Source organism: Anomaloglossus baeobatrachus, chromosome 2, assembly GCF_048569485.1.
Source record: "Anomaloglossus baeobatrachus isolate aAnoBae1 chromosome 2, aAnoBae1.hap1, whole genome shotgun sequence".
NCBI lineage: Eukaryota > Metazoa > Chordata > Amphibia > Anura > Aromobatidae > Anomaloglossus > Anomaloglossus baeobatrachus.
The window spans coordinates 354379349-354394335 of NC_134354.1; the positions used below are offsets into that span (position 1 = coordinate 354379349).

General features: G+C 36.9%; 4 non-coding genes across 4 annotated transcripts; all 4 read right to left on the reverse strand.

Moving 5' to 3' along the window:
* Positions 1 to 2016: 2016 nt before the first annotated feature.
* On the reverse strand, positions 2017 to 2089 carry TRNAV-AAC (transfer RNA valine (anticodon AAC)). The gene has a single exon. It is a non-coding gene; the product is annotated as a tRNA-Val (tRNA).
* A 5053-nt stretch (positions 2090 to 7142) lies between these two features.
* TRNAV-CAC (transfer RNA valine (anticodon CAC)) lies at positions 7143 to 7215 on the reverse strand. Its single transcript has one exon. It is a non-coding gene; the product is annotated as a tRNA-Val (tRNA).
* Positions 7216 to 8382: 1167 nt separating this feature from the next.
* Positions 8383 to 8455, reverse strand: TRNAV-UAC (transfer RNA valine (anticodon UAC)). The gene has a single exon. It is a non-coding gene; the product is annotated as a tRNA-Val (tRNA).
* Positions 8456 to 14631: 6176 nt separating this feature from the next.
* On the reverse strand, positions 14632 to 14704 carry TRNAV-UAC (transfer RNA valine (anticodon UAC)). The gene has a single exon. It is a non-coding gene; the product is annotated as a tRNA-Val (tRNA).
* Between the last annotated feature and the right edge of the window lie 283 nt (positions 14705 to 14987).

Consider the following 14987-nt stretch of genomic DNA (forward strand, 5'->3'; position numbering starts at 1 on the left):
GTAGAGCATATCCGCCTCATTCTGAGAAATTGCCCAACCGGGATGGCTTGGATGGTACTAACAGGATGAGAAGATGAGGCACGTAAAAGGGAGTTGACCGAGGTAGGCTTCCTAAAGACATTCGTCTGTAGTTGCCGACCACGGTCAACTCCAATCATAATATCCAAAAAATCAATAGACTGTAAATCATATCTAAAAGTGAGCTTAAGGTTCAATGAATTATGGTTTAAAACACCCATAAAGTCCGAGAGCTGCTCCACGGTACCCTGCCACAAAACAAAAACATCATCAATATATCTTAACCAGCACTGCGCATGGGTAGCGGCCGGCACGCCCTCGTCACCAAAAATGCCCCTCTCCCAATGGCCGAGGAACATATTAGCGTACGAAGGCGCACAGGCCGCGCCCATCGCAGTGCCTCTGGTCTGTAAATTAAAACCGGTCTTTGAAAATGAAGAAATTGTGTGTCAGGATAAAGTGGAGCAGCTCCAGGATCAGCTCACACAAATGGCCATCACGGTTGGTATTGCTCAGAAAGAAGCGGACTGCCTCCAGACCATCATCATGGTTAATATTGGTATAAAGTGACTCTATGTCCGACGTGACAAGAAGGGTATCAGAATCCACAAAAATCCCGTCGACCCTATTCAGGACGTCCGTCATATCCTTAACATAAGATGGCAATGTTTCCACAAGAGGTTTTAAATAATAGTCGATAAAGCGACAGACAGGGTCGCATAAGCCATCTATGCCGGATACGATAGGGCGCCCCGGAGGGTGTTTGGGATTCTTGTGGATCATGGGCAGGAGATAAAAAGTGGGGATTTTGGGAGATGCAACGAAGAGGCCATCAAAAACCTTCTTTGTTATAATTCCTTCATCCAAAGCCCCCTGCAAGATCCCAAATAGCAAATCTGAGAAGGGGAATGTATGTTTAATAGGATTTTTATAATATGGGATTATGTTTTCTGCTAAAATGGTCAATAAAAAAGAAACCCTAAATCGTAGTTCTCTTGGTGATGGAAGCCAAAATGTATTGTCATTTGGCAATGAAACCAAGAATTTCATATATTACAAGTCGATAGGAAAATACTTCAACACCAAAAATAGATTGGTTTCACTGGGGTTGAACCCAAAACCTTCTGCGTATGAAGCAGACATGATGACCTCTACACTATGAAACCTTTGAAATCCTGCAAAGTAATGTCAATTAGAGACGAGTTTTCACCGCCAGGGGAAAAAAAACAAATTCGTAGCTCTGTTGGTGATGGAAGCCAAAACATCCTGTCATTCGGCAACAAAGCCAAGAACTTCATATATGGCAGGTTGATAGCACTACACTATGAAACCTGATGGAAAGTTACTGTGTATTGGCTAGCAGAGCAGAATTGTGACTGACGGGGCCTTTTTATTGCTGAAGGAAAGTATTTTTGGTTAATGAAACATTTATAATTTTTATTATATATTTTACCAGTTTTATTCCTACAAAGGGAATTTGCTTAAAAGGAAGTTTACATTGAATGTGTTACTTTTTTCTACATAGTTTAGTCGTTTGCTTTTGTATTTAAAGAAACTATATATTTGAAACAAACAGGATTTTTATAATATGGGATTATGTTTTCTGCTAAAATGGTCAATAAAAAAGAAACCCAAAATCGTAGTTCTCTTGGTGATGGAAGCCAAAATATATTATCAGTTGGCAACAAAACCAAGAATTTCATATATTACAGGTTGATAGCAAATTACTTCAACAGCGGAAACGGCTTGTTTTTACTGGGGATTGAACCCAGGACCTTCTGCGTGTGAAGTAGACGTGATGACCACTCCACTATGAAACCTGTGAAATCCTGCAAAGTAATGGCATTTAGAGACGAGTTTTGACCGCCAGGGGGAAAAAAATAATAATTTGTAGTTCTGTTTGTGATGGAAGCCAAAACATCCCGTCATTCGGCAACAATGCCGAGAACTTCATATATTGTAGTTGGATAGCGTACTATTTCAACAGTAAGAACAGATTGGTTTCACTGGGGATTGAACCCAGGTCCTTCTGCGTGTTAAGCAGACGTGATGACCACTACACTATGAAACCTGCCGAAAATTTACTGTGTATTGGCTAGCAGAGCAGAATTGTGACTGACGGGGCCTTTTTATTGCTGAAGGAAAGTATTTTTGGTTAATGAAACATTTACAATTTTTATTACTTATTTTACCAGTTTTATTCCTACAAAGGGATTTTGCTTAAATTTTGGTTTATATTGAATGTGTTAATTTTTTCTCCATAGTTTGGTCTTTTGCTTTTGTATTTATGGGAACTATATATTTTGAAACAAACAGGATATTTATAATATGGGATTATGTTTTCTGCTAAAATGGTCAATAAAAAAGAAACCCAAAATCGTAGTTCTCTTGGTGATGGAAGCCAAAATATATTATCAGTTGGCAACAAAACCAAGAATTTCATATCTTACAGGTTGATAGCAAATTACTTCAACAGCGATAACGGCTTGTTTTTACTGGGGATTGAACCCAGGACCTTCTGCATGTGAAGCAGACGTGATGACCACTACACTATGAAACCTTTGAAATCCTGCAAAGTAATGGCAATTAGAGACAAGTTTTGACCGCCAGGGGAAAAAAACACAAATTTGTAGCTCTGTTGGTGATGGAAGCTAAAACATCCCGTCATTCGGCAACAAAGCCAAGAACATCATATACTGCAGGTTGATAGGGTTTTATTTCAACACCATGAACAGATAGGTTTTACTGGGGATTCAACCTAGGACCTTCTGCGTGTTAAGCAGACGTGATGACCACTACACTATGAAACCTGATGGAAAGTTACTGTGTATTGGCTAGCAGAGCAGAATTGTGACTGACGGGGCCTTTTTATTGCTGAAGGAAAGTATTTTTGGTTAATGAAACATTTATAATTTTTATTATATATTTTACCAGTTTTATTCCTACAAAGGGAATTTGCTTAAAAGGAAGTTTACATTGAATGTGTTACTTTTTTCTACATAGTTTAGTCGTTTGCTTTTGTATTTAAAGAAACTATATATTTGAAACAAACAGGATTTTTATAATATGGGATTATGTTTTCTGCTAAAATGGTCAATAAAAAAGAAACCCAAAATCGTAGTTCTCTTGGTGATGGAAGCCAAAATATATTATCAGTTGGCAACAAAACCAAGAATTTCATATATTACAGGTTGATAGCAAATTACTTCAACAGCGGAAACGGCTTGTTTTTACTGGGGATTGAACCCAGGACCTTCTGCGTGTGAAGTAGACGTGATGACCACTCCACTATGAAACCTGTGAAATCCTGCAAAGTAATGGCATTTAGAGACGAGTTTTGACCGCCAGGGGGAAAAAAATAATAATTTGTAGTTCTGTTTGTGATGGAAGCCAAAACATCCCGTCATTCGGCAACAATGCCGAGAACTTCATATATTGTAGTTGGATAGCGTACTATTTCAACAGTAAGAACAGATTGGTTTCACTGGGGATAGAACCCAGGTCCTTCTGCGTGTTAAGCAGACGGGATGACCACTACACTATGAAACCTGCCGAAAATTTACTGTGTATTGGCTAGCAGAGCAGAATTGTGACTGACGGGGCCTTTTTATTGCTGAAGGAAAGTATTTTTGGTTAATGAAACATTTACAATTATTATTACATATTTTACCAGTTTTATTCCTACAAAAGGATTTTGCTTAAATTGATGTTTACATTGAATGTGTTATTTTTTCTACATAGTTTAGTCGTTTGCTTTTGTATTTATGGGAACTATATATTTTAAAACAAATAGGATTTTTATAATATGGGATTATGTTTTCTGCTAAAATGGTCAATAAAAAAGAAACCCATAATCGTAGTTCTCTTTGTGATGGAAGCCAAAATGTATTGTCATTTGGCAACGAAACCAAGAATTTCACATATTACAAGTCGATAGGAAATTACTTCAACACCAAAACAGATTGGTTTCACTGGGGATTGAACCCAGGACCTTCTGCGTGTGAAGCAGACGTGATAAAAGTTACACTATAAAACCTTTGAAAGCCTGCAAAGTAATGGCAATTAGAGACGAGTTTTGAATGCCAGGGGAAAAAAGAAACAAATTCGTAGCTCTGTTGGTGATGGAAGCCAAAACATCCCACCATTCATCAACAAAGCCAAGAACTTCATATATTGTAGTTTAATTGGGTATTATTTCAACACCAAGAACAGATTGGTTTTACTGGGGATTGAACGCAGGACCTTCTGCGTGTTAAGCAGACGTGATGACCACTACTCTATGAAACCTGATGGAAAGTTACTGTGTATTGGCTAGCAGAGCAGAATTGTGACTGACGGGCCTTTTTATTGCTGAAGGAAACTATTTTTGGTTAATGACACATTTAGGGTATGTGCGCACGTTGCTTTTTACCTGCTTTTTACCTGCTTTTTTGCTGCTTTTTCTTCTGCGCTGTTTAATGCCAAAATGGATGTGTTCTTCTATTCAAGCAAAGTCTATGGGAATTTGGGTTTCTTGTTCACACTATGTTGTTCAAAATGCTGCCTTTTTGAGGCAGAACTTTGGTCAAAAACTCAGCTTTTCAAAGAAGCAACATGTCAATTGTTTTTGCCTTTTGGGTTTTGCACTGCAAAGCTGAGTTTTTGACCAAAGTTCTTCCACAAAAAGGCAGCATTTTAAACAACATAGTGTGAACAAGAAACCCAAATTCCCATAGACTTTGCTTGAATAGAAGAACACATCCATTTTGGCATTAAACAGCGCAGAAGAAAAAGCAGCAAAAAAGCAGGTAAAAAGCAGGTAAAAAGCAACGTGCGCACATACCCTTACAATTTTTATTACATATTTTACCAGTTTTATTCCTACAAAGGGATTTTGCTTAAATGGAAGTTTACATTGAATGTGTTACTTTTTTCTACATAGTTTAGTCGTTTGCTTTTGTATTTAAAGGAACTATATATTTTGAAACAAACAGGATTTTTATAATATGGGATTATGTTTTCTGCTAAAATGGTCAATAAAAAAGAAACCCAAAATCGTAGTTCTTTTGGTGATGGAACCCAAAATATATTATCAGTTGGCAACAAAACAAAGAATTTCATATATTAAAGGTATATAGCATATTAATTCAACAGCGAAAACAGCTTGTTTTTACTGGGGATTGAACCCAGGACCTTCTGCGTGTGAAGCAGACGTGATGAAACTACACTATGAAACCTTTGAAATCCTGCAATGTAATGGCAATTAGAGACGACTTTTGACCGCCAGGGGAAAAAAAACAAATTCGTAGCTCTGTTGGTGATGGAAGCTAAAACATCCCGTTATTCGGCAACAAAGCCAAGAACTTTATAGATTGCAGGTTGATAGGATATTATTTCAACACCAAGAACACATTTGTTTCACTGGGGATTGAACCCAGGGCCTTCTGCGTGTAAAGCAGACGTGATTTCCACTACACTATAAAATCTTTGAAAGCCTGCAAAGTAATGGCAATTAGAGACGAGTTTTGACCGCCAGGGAAAAAAAAAAAAAACAAATTCGTAGCTTTGTTGGTGATGGAAGCCAAAACATCCGATCATTCGGCAACAAAGCCAAGAACTTCATATAGTGTAGTTTAATTGGGTATTATTTCAACACCAAGAACAGATTGGTTTTACTGGGGATTGAACCCAGGACCTTCTGCGTGTGAAGCAGACGTGATAAAAACTACACTATGAAACCATTGAAATCTAGCAAACTAATGGCAATTAGAGACGAGTTTTGACCGCCAGGGGAAAAAAGAAACAAATTCGTTGCTCTGTTGGTGATGGAAGCCAAAACATCCCATCATTCAGCAACAAAGCCAAGAACTTCATATATTGTAGTTTAATTGGGTATTATTTCAACACCAAGAACAGATTGGTTTTACTGGGTATTGAACGCAGGACTTTCTGCGTGTTAAACAGATGTGATGACCACTACTCTATGAAACCTTATGGAAAGTTACTGTGTATTGGCTAGCAGAGCAGAATTGTGACTGACGGGGCCTTTTTATTGCTGAAGGAAAGTATTTTTGGTTAATGAAACATTTACAATTGTTATTACATATTTTACCAGTTTTATTCCTACTAAGGGATTTTGCTTAAATGGAAGTTTACATTGAATGTGTTACTTTTTTCTACATAGTTTAGTCGTTTGCTTTTGTATTTAAAGGAAGTATATATTTTGAAACAAACAGGATTTTTATAATATGGGAATATGTTTTCTGCTAAAATGGTCAATAAAAAAGAAACCCAAAATCGTAGTTCTCTTGGTGATGGAAGCCAAAATATATTATCAGTTGGCAACAAAACCAAGAATTTCAAATATTACAGGTTGATAGCAAATTACTTAAACAGCGATAACGGCTTGTTTTTACTGGGGATTGAACCCAGAATCTTCTGCGTGTGAAGTAGACGTGATGACCACTCCACTATGAAAGCTGTGAAATCCTGCAAAGTAATGGCAATTAGAGACGAGTTTTCACCGCCAGGGGAAAAAAAACAAATTCGTAGCTCTGTTGGTTTTGGAAGCCAAAACATCCCGTCATTCGGCGACAAAGCCAAGAACTTCATATATTGCGGGTTGATAAGGTTTTATTTCAACACCATGAACAGATTGGTTTTTCTGGGGATTCAACCTAGGACCTTCTGCATGTTAAGCAGACGTGATGAGCACTACTCTATGAAACCTGATGGAAAGTTACTGTGTATTGGCTAGCAGAGCAGAATTGTGACTGATGGGGCCTTTTTATTGCTGAAGGAAAGTATTTTTGGTTAATGAAACATTTACAATTTTTATTATATATTTTACCAGTTTTATTCCTACAAAGGGATTTTGCTTAATTTGAAGTTTACATTGAATGTGTTACTTTTTTCTACATAGTTTAGTCGTTTGCTTTTGTATTTATGGGAACTATATATTTTAAAACAAATAGGATTTTTATAATATGGGATTATGTTTTCTGCTAAAATGGTCAATAAAAAAGAAACCCAAAATCGAAGTTCTCTTGGTGATGGAAGCCAAAATGTATTGTCATTTGGCAACGAAACCAAGAATTTCACATATTACAAGTCAATAGGAAATTACATCAACACCAAAAACAGATTGGTTTCACTGGGGATTGAACCCAGGACCTTCTGCGTGTGAAGCAGACGTGATGACCACTACACTATGAAACCTTTGAAATCCTGCAAAGTAATGGCAATTAGAGACGAGTTTTGACCGCCAGGTGGAAAAAAAAACAAATTCGTAGCTCTGTTGGTGATGGAAGCTAAAACATCCCATTATTCGGCAACAAAGCCAAGAACTTTATATATTGCAGGTTGATATGGAATTATTACAACACCATGAACACATGGGTTTCACTGGGGATTGAACCCAGGACCTTCTGCGTGTGAAGCAGTTGTGATAAAAACTACACTATGAAACCTTTAAAATCCTGCAAAGTAATGGCAATTAGAGACGAGTTTTGACCGCCAGGGGAAAAAAGAAACAAATTCGTAGCTCTGTTGGTGATGGAAGCCAAAACATCCCATCACTCGACAACAAAGCCAAGAACTTCATATATTGTAGTTTAATTAGGTATTATTTCAACAACAAGAACAGATTGGTTTTACTGGGGATTGAACACAGGACCTTCTGCGTGTTAAGCAGACGTGATGACCACTACTCTATGAAACCTGATGGAAAGTTACTGGGTATTGGCTGTCAGAGCAGAATTGTGACTGACGGGCCTTTTTATTGCTGAAGGAAAGTATTTTTGGTTAATGAAACATTTACAATTTTTATTACATATTTTACCAGTTTTATTCCTACAAAGGGATTTTGCTTAAATGGAAGTTTACATTGAATGTGTTACTTTTTTCTACATAGTTTAGTCGTTTGCTTTTGTATTTAAAGGAACTATATATTTTGAAACAAACAGGATTTTTATAATATGGGATTATGTTTTCTGCTAAAATGGTCAATAAAAAAGAAACCCAAAATCGTAGTTCTTTTGGTGATGGAAGCCAAAATATATTATCAGTTGGCAACAAAACAAAGAATTTCATATATTACAGGTGTATAGCATATTAATTCAACAGCGAAAACGGCTTCTTTTTAATGGGGATTGAACCCAGTGACCTTCTGCGTGTGAAGCAGACGTGATGAAAACTACACTATGAAACCTTTGAAATCCTGCAAAGTAATGGCAATTACAGACGAGTTTTGACCGCCAGGGGAAAAAACACAAATTTGTAGCTCTGTTGGTGATGAAAGCTAAAACATCCCGTTATTCGGCAACAAAGCCAAGAAATTTATAGATTGCAGGTTGATAGGATATTATTTCAACACCAAGAACACGTGGGTTTCACTGGGGATTGAACCCAGGGCCTTCTGCGTGTAAAGCAAACGTGATTTCCACTACACTATGAAACCTTTGAAAACTTGCAAAGTAATGGCAATTAGAGACGAGTTTTGACCGCCAGGGAAAAAAAAAAAAACAAATTCGTAGCTCTGTTGGTGATGGAAGCCAAAACATCCCATCATTCGGCAACAAAGCCAAGAACTTCATATATTGTAGTTTAATAGGGTATTATTTCAACACCAAGAACAGATTGGTTTCACTGGGGATTGAACGCAGGACCTTCTGCGTGTTAAGCAGACATGATGACCACTACTCTTTGAAACCTGATGGAAAATTACTGTGTATTGGCTAGCAGAGCAGAATTGTGACTGACGGGGCCTTTTTATTGCTGAAGGAAAGTATTTTTGGTTAATGAAACATTTACAATTGTTATTACATATTTTACCAGTTTTATTCCTACTAAGGGATTTTGCTTAAATGGAAGTTTACAATGAATGTGTTACTTTTTTCTACATAGTTTAGTCGTTTGCTTTTGTATTTAAAGGAACTATATATTTTGAAACAAACAGGATTTTTATAATATGGGATTATGTTTTCTGCTAAAATGGTCAATAAAAAAGAAACCCAAAATCGTAGTTCTCTTGGTGATGGAAGCCAAAATATATTATCAGTTGGCAACAAAACCAAGAATTTCATATATTACAGGTTGATAGCAAATTACTTGAACAGCGAAAACAGCTTGTTTTTACTGGGGATTGAACCCAGGATCTTCTGCGTGTGAAGTAGACGTGATGACCACTCCACTATGAAAGCTGTGAAATCCTGCAAAGTAATGGCAATTAGAGATGAGTTTTCACCGCCAGGGGAAAAAAAACAAATTCGTAGCTCTGTTGGTGATGGAAGCCAAAACATCCCGTCATTCGGCGACAAAGCCAAGAACTTCATATATTGCGGGTTGTTAAGGGTTTAGTTCAACACCATGAACAGATTGGTTTTCCTGGGGATTCAACCTAGGACCTTCTGCGTGTTAAGCAGACGTGATGAGCACTACACTATGAAACCTGATGGAAAGTTACTGTGTATTGGCTAGCAGAGCAGAATTGTGACTGATGGGGCCTTTTTATTGCTGAAGGAAAGTATTTTTGGTTAATGAAACATTTACAATTTTTATTATATATTTTACCAGTTTTATTCCTACAAAGGGATTTTGCTTAAATTGAAGTTTACATTGAATGTGTTACTTTTTTCTACATAGTTTAGTCGTTTGCTTTTGTATTTATGGGAACTATAAATTTTAAAACAAATAGGATTTTTATAATATGGAATTATGTTTTCTGCTAAAATGGTCAATAAAAAAGAAACCCAAAATCGAAGTTCTCTTTGTGATGGAAGCCAAAATGTATTGTCATTTGGCAACGAAACCAAGAATATCACATATTACAAGTCAATAGGAAATTACATCAACACCAAAAACAGATTGGTTTCACAGGGGATTGAACCCAGGACCTTCTGCGTGTGAAGCAGACGTGATGACCACTACACTATGAAACATTTGAAATCCCGCAAAGTAATGGCAATTAGAGACGAGTTTTGACCGCCAGGTGGAAAAAAAACAAATTCGTAGCTCTGTTGGTGATGGAAGCTAAAACATCCCATTATTCGGCAACAAAGCCAAGAACTTAATATATTGCAGGTTGATATGGAATTATTACAACACCATGAACACATGGGTTTCACTGGGGATTGAACCCAGGACCTTCTGCATGTGAAGCAGACGTGATGACCACTACACTATGAAACCTTTGAAATCCTGCAAAGTAATGGCAATTAGAGACGAGTTTTGACCGCCAGGGAAAAAAAAACAAATTCGTAGCTCTGTTGGTGATGGAAGCCAAAACATCCCATCATTCGGTAACACAGCCTAGAACTTCATATATTGTAGATTAATTGGGTATTATTTCAGCACCAAGAACAGATTAATTTTACTGGGGATTGAACGCAGGACCTTCTGCGTGTTAAGCACGCGTGATGACCATTACTCTATGAAACCTGATGGAAAGTTACTGTGTATTGGCTAGCAGAGCAGAATTGTGACTGACGGGCCTTTTTATTGCTGAAGGAAAGTATTTTTGGTTAATGACACATTTACAATTTTTATTACATATTTTACCAGTTTTATTCCTACAAAGGGATTTTGCTTAAATGGAAGTTTACACATTGAATGTGTTACTTTTTTCTACATAGTTTAGTCGTTTGCTTTTGTATTTAAAGGAACTATATATTTTGAAACAAACAGGATTTTAATAATATGGGATTATGTTTTCTGCTAAAATGGTCAATAAAAAAGAAACCCAAAATCGTAGTTCTTTTGGTGATGGAAGCCAAAATATATTATCAGTTGGCAACAAAACCAAGAATTTCATATATTACAGGTGTATAGCATATTAATTCAACAGCGAAAACGGCTTGTTTTTACTGGGGATTGAACCCAGGACCTTCTGCGTGTGAAGCAGGCGTGATGAAAACTACACTATGAAACCGTTGAAATCCTGCAAAGTAATAGCAATTAGAGACGACTTTTGACCGCCAGGGGAAAAAAAACAAATTCGTAGCTCTGTTGGTGATGGAAGCTAAAACATCCCGTTATTCGGCAACAAAGCCAAGAACTTTATAGATTGCAGGTTGATAGGATATTATTTCAACACCAAGAACACATTTGTTTCACTGGGGATTGAACCCAGGGCCTTCTGCGTGTAAAGCAGACGTGATTTCCACTACACTATAAAATCGTTGAAAGCCTGCAAAGTAATGGCAATTAGAGACGAGTTTTGACCGCCAGGGAAAAAAATACCCAAATTCGTAGCTTTGTTGGTGATGGAAGCCAAAACATCCCATCATTCGGCAACAAAGCCAAGAACTTCATATAGTGTAGTTTAATTGGGTATTATTTCAACACCAAGAACAGATTGGTTTTACTGGGGATTGAACCGAGGACCTTCTGCGTGTGAAGCAGACGTGATAAAAACTACACTATGAAACCTTTGAAATCTAGTAAACTAATGGCAATTAGAGACGAGTTTTGACCGCCAGGGGAAAAAAGAAACAAATTCGTTGCTCTGTTGGTGATGGAAGCCAAAACATCCCATCATTCAGCAACAAAGCCAAGAACTTCATATATTGTAGTTTAATAGGGTATTATTTCAACACCAAGAACAGATTGGTTTTACTGGGGATTGAACGCAGGACTTTCTGCGTGTTAAACAGACGTGATGACCACTACTCTATGAAACCTTATGGAAAGTTACTGTGTATTGGCTAGCAGAGCAGAATTGTGACTAACGGGGCCTTTTTATTGCTGAAGGAAAGTATTTTTGGTTAATGAAACATTTACAGTTGTTATTACATATTTTACCAGTTTTATTCCTACAAAGGGATTTTGCTTAAATGGAATTTTACATTGAATTTGTTACTTTTTTCTACATAGTTTAGTCGTTTGCTTTTGTATTTAATGGAACTATATATTTTGAAACAAACAGGATTTTTATAATATGGGATTATGTTTTCTGCTAAAATGGTCAATAAAAAAGAAACCCAAAATCGTAGTTCTCTTGGTGATGGAAGCCAAAATATATTATCAGTTGGCAACAAAACAAAGAATTTCATATATTACAGGTTGATAGCAAATTACTTCAACAGCAAAAACTGCTTGTTTTTACTGGGGATTGAACCCAGGACCTTCTGCGTGTGAAGTAGACGTGATGACCACTCCACTATGAAAGCTGTGAAACCCTGCATAGTAATGGCATTTAGAGACGAGTTGTGACCGCCAGGGGAAAAAAAAAAAAAATAATTTGTAGTTCTGTTTGTGATGGAAGCCAAAACATCCCATCATTCGGCAACAAAGCCGAGAACTTCATATATTGTAGTTGGATAGCGTATTATTTCAACACTGAGAACAGATTGGTTTCACTGGGGATTGAACCCAGGACCTACTGCGTCCAAATTACTTCAACAGCAAAAACGGCTTGTTTTTACTGGGGATTGAACCCAGGACCTTCTGCGTGTGAAGTAGACGTGATGACCACTCCACTATGAAAGCTGTGAAATCCTGCAAAGTAATAGCATTTAGAGACGAGTTGTGACCGCCAGGGGAAAAAAAAAAAATAATTTGTAGTTCTGTTTGTGATGGAAGCCAAAACATCCCATCATTCGGCAACAAAGCCGAGAACTTCATATATTGTAGTTGGATAGCGTATTATTTCAACACTGAGAACAGATTGGTTTCACTGGGGAATGAACCCAGGACCTTCTCCATGTTAAGCAGACGTGATGACAACTACACTGTGAAACCTGACGAAAAGTTACTGTGTATTGGCTAGCAGAGCAGAATTGTGACTGACGGGGCCTTTTTATTGCTGAAGGAAAGTATTTTTGGTTAATGAAAAATTTACAATTTTTATTATATATTTTACTAGTTTTATTCCTACAAAGGGATTTTGCTTAAATTGAAGTTTACATTGAATGTGTTACTTTTTTCTCCATAGTTTGGTCTTTTGCTTTTGTATTTAAAGGAACTATATATTTTGAAACAAACAGGATTTTTATAATATGGGATTATTTTTTCTGCTAAAATGGTCAATAAAAAAAGAAACCCAAAATCGTAGTTCTCTTTGTGATGGAAGCCAAAATGTATTGTCATTTGGCAACGAAACCAAGAATTTCACATATTACAAGTCGATAGGAAATTACTTCAACGCCAAAAACAGATTGGTTTTACTGGGGATTGAACGCAGGACCTTCTGCGTTTTAAGCAGACGTGATGACCACTACTCTATGAAACCTGATGGAAAGTTACTGTGTATTGGCTAGCAGAGCAGAATTGTGACTGACGGGGCCTTTTTATTGCTGAAGGAAAGTATTTTTGGTTAATGAAACATTTACAATTTTTATTACATATTTTACCAGTTTTATTCCTACAAAAGGATTTTGCTTAAAAGGAAGTTTACATTGAATGTGTTACTTTTTTCCACATAGTTTAGTTGTTTGCTTTTGTATTTAAAGGAACTATATATTTTGAAACAAACAGGATTTTTATAATATGGATTATGTTTTCTGCTAAAATGGTCAATAAAAAAGAAACCCAAAATCGTAGTTCTCTTGGTGAGGGAAGCCAAAATATATTATCAGTTGGCAACAAAACCAAGAATTTCATATATTACAGGTTGATAGCAAATTACTTCAACAGCGAAAACGGCTTGTTTTTACTGGGGATTGAATTCAGGACCCTCTGCGTGTGAAGTAGGCGTGATGACCACTCCACTATGAAACCTGTGAAATCCTGCAAAGTAATGGCATTTAGAGACGAGTTTTGACCGCCAGGGGAAAAAAAAAAAAATAATTTGTAGTTCTGTTTGTGATGGAAGCCAAAACATACCGTCATTCGGCAACAATGCCGAGAACTTCATATATTGTAGTTGGATAGCGTATTATTTCAACACTAAAAACAGATTGATTTCACTGGGGATTGAACCCAGGACCTTCTCCGTGTTAAGCAGACGTGATGACCACTACACTATGAAACCTGACGAAAAGTTACTGTGTATTGGCTAGCAGAGCAGAATTGTGACTGACGGGGCCTTTTTATTGTTGAAGGAAAGTATTTTTGGTTAATGAAACATTTACAATTATTATTACATATTTTACCAGTTTTATTCCTACAAAGGGATTTTGCTTAAATTGAAGTTTATATTGAATGTGTTACTTTTTTCTCCATAGTTTGGTCTTTTGCTTTTGTATTTATGGGAACTATATATTTTGAAACAAATAGGATTTTTAAAATATGGGATTAGGTTTTCTGCTAAAATGGTCAATAAAAAAGAAACCCAAAATCGTAGTTCTCTTTGTGATGGAAGCCAAAATGTACTGTCATTTGGCAACGAAACCAAGAATTTCACATATTACAAGTCAATAGGAAATTACTTCAACACAAAAAACAGATTTGTTTTACTGGGGATTGAACCCAGGACCTTCTGCGTGTGAAGCAGACGTGATAACCACTACACTATGAAACCTTTAAAATCCTGCAAAGTAATGGCAATTAGAGACGAGTTTTGACCGCCAGGGGAAAAAAAACAAATTTGTAGCTCTGTTGATGATGGAAGCTAAAACATCCCGTTATTCGGCAACAAAGCCAAGAACTTTATATACTGCAGGTTGATAGGGGATTATTTCAACACCAAGAACACATGGATTTCACTGGGGATTGAACCCAGGACCTTCTGCGTGTAAAGCAGACGTGATTTCCACTACACTATGAAACCTTTGAAAGCCTGCAAAGTAATGGCAATTAGAGACGAGTTTTGAACGCCAGGGAAAAAAAAAAACAAATTCTTAGCTCTGTTGGTGATGGAAGCCAAAACATACCATCATTCGGCAACAAAGCCAAGAACTTCATATATTGTAGTTTAATTGAGTATTATTTCAACGCCATGAACAGATTGGTTTTACTGGGGATTGAACGCAGGACCTTCTGCGTGTTAAGCAGACGTGATGACCACTACTCTATGAAACCTGATTGCAAGTTACTGTGTATTGGCTAGCAGA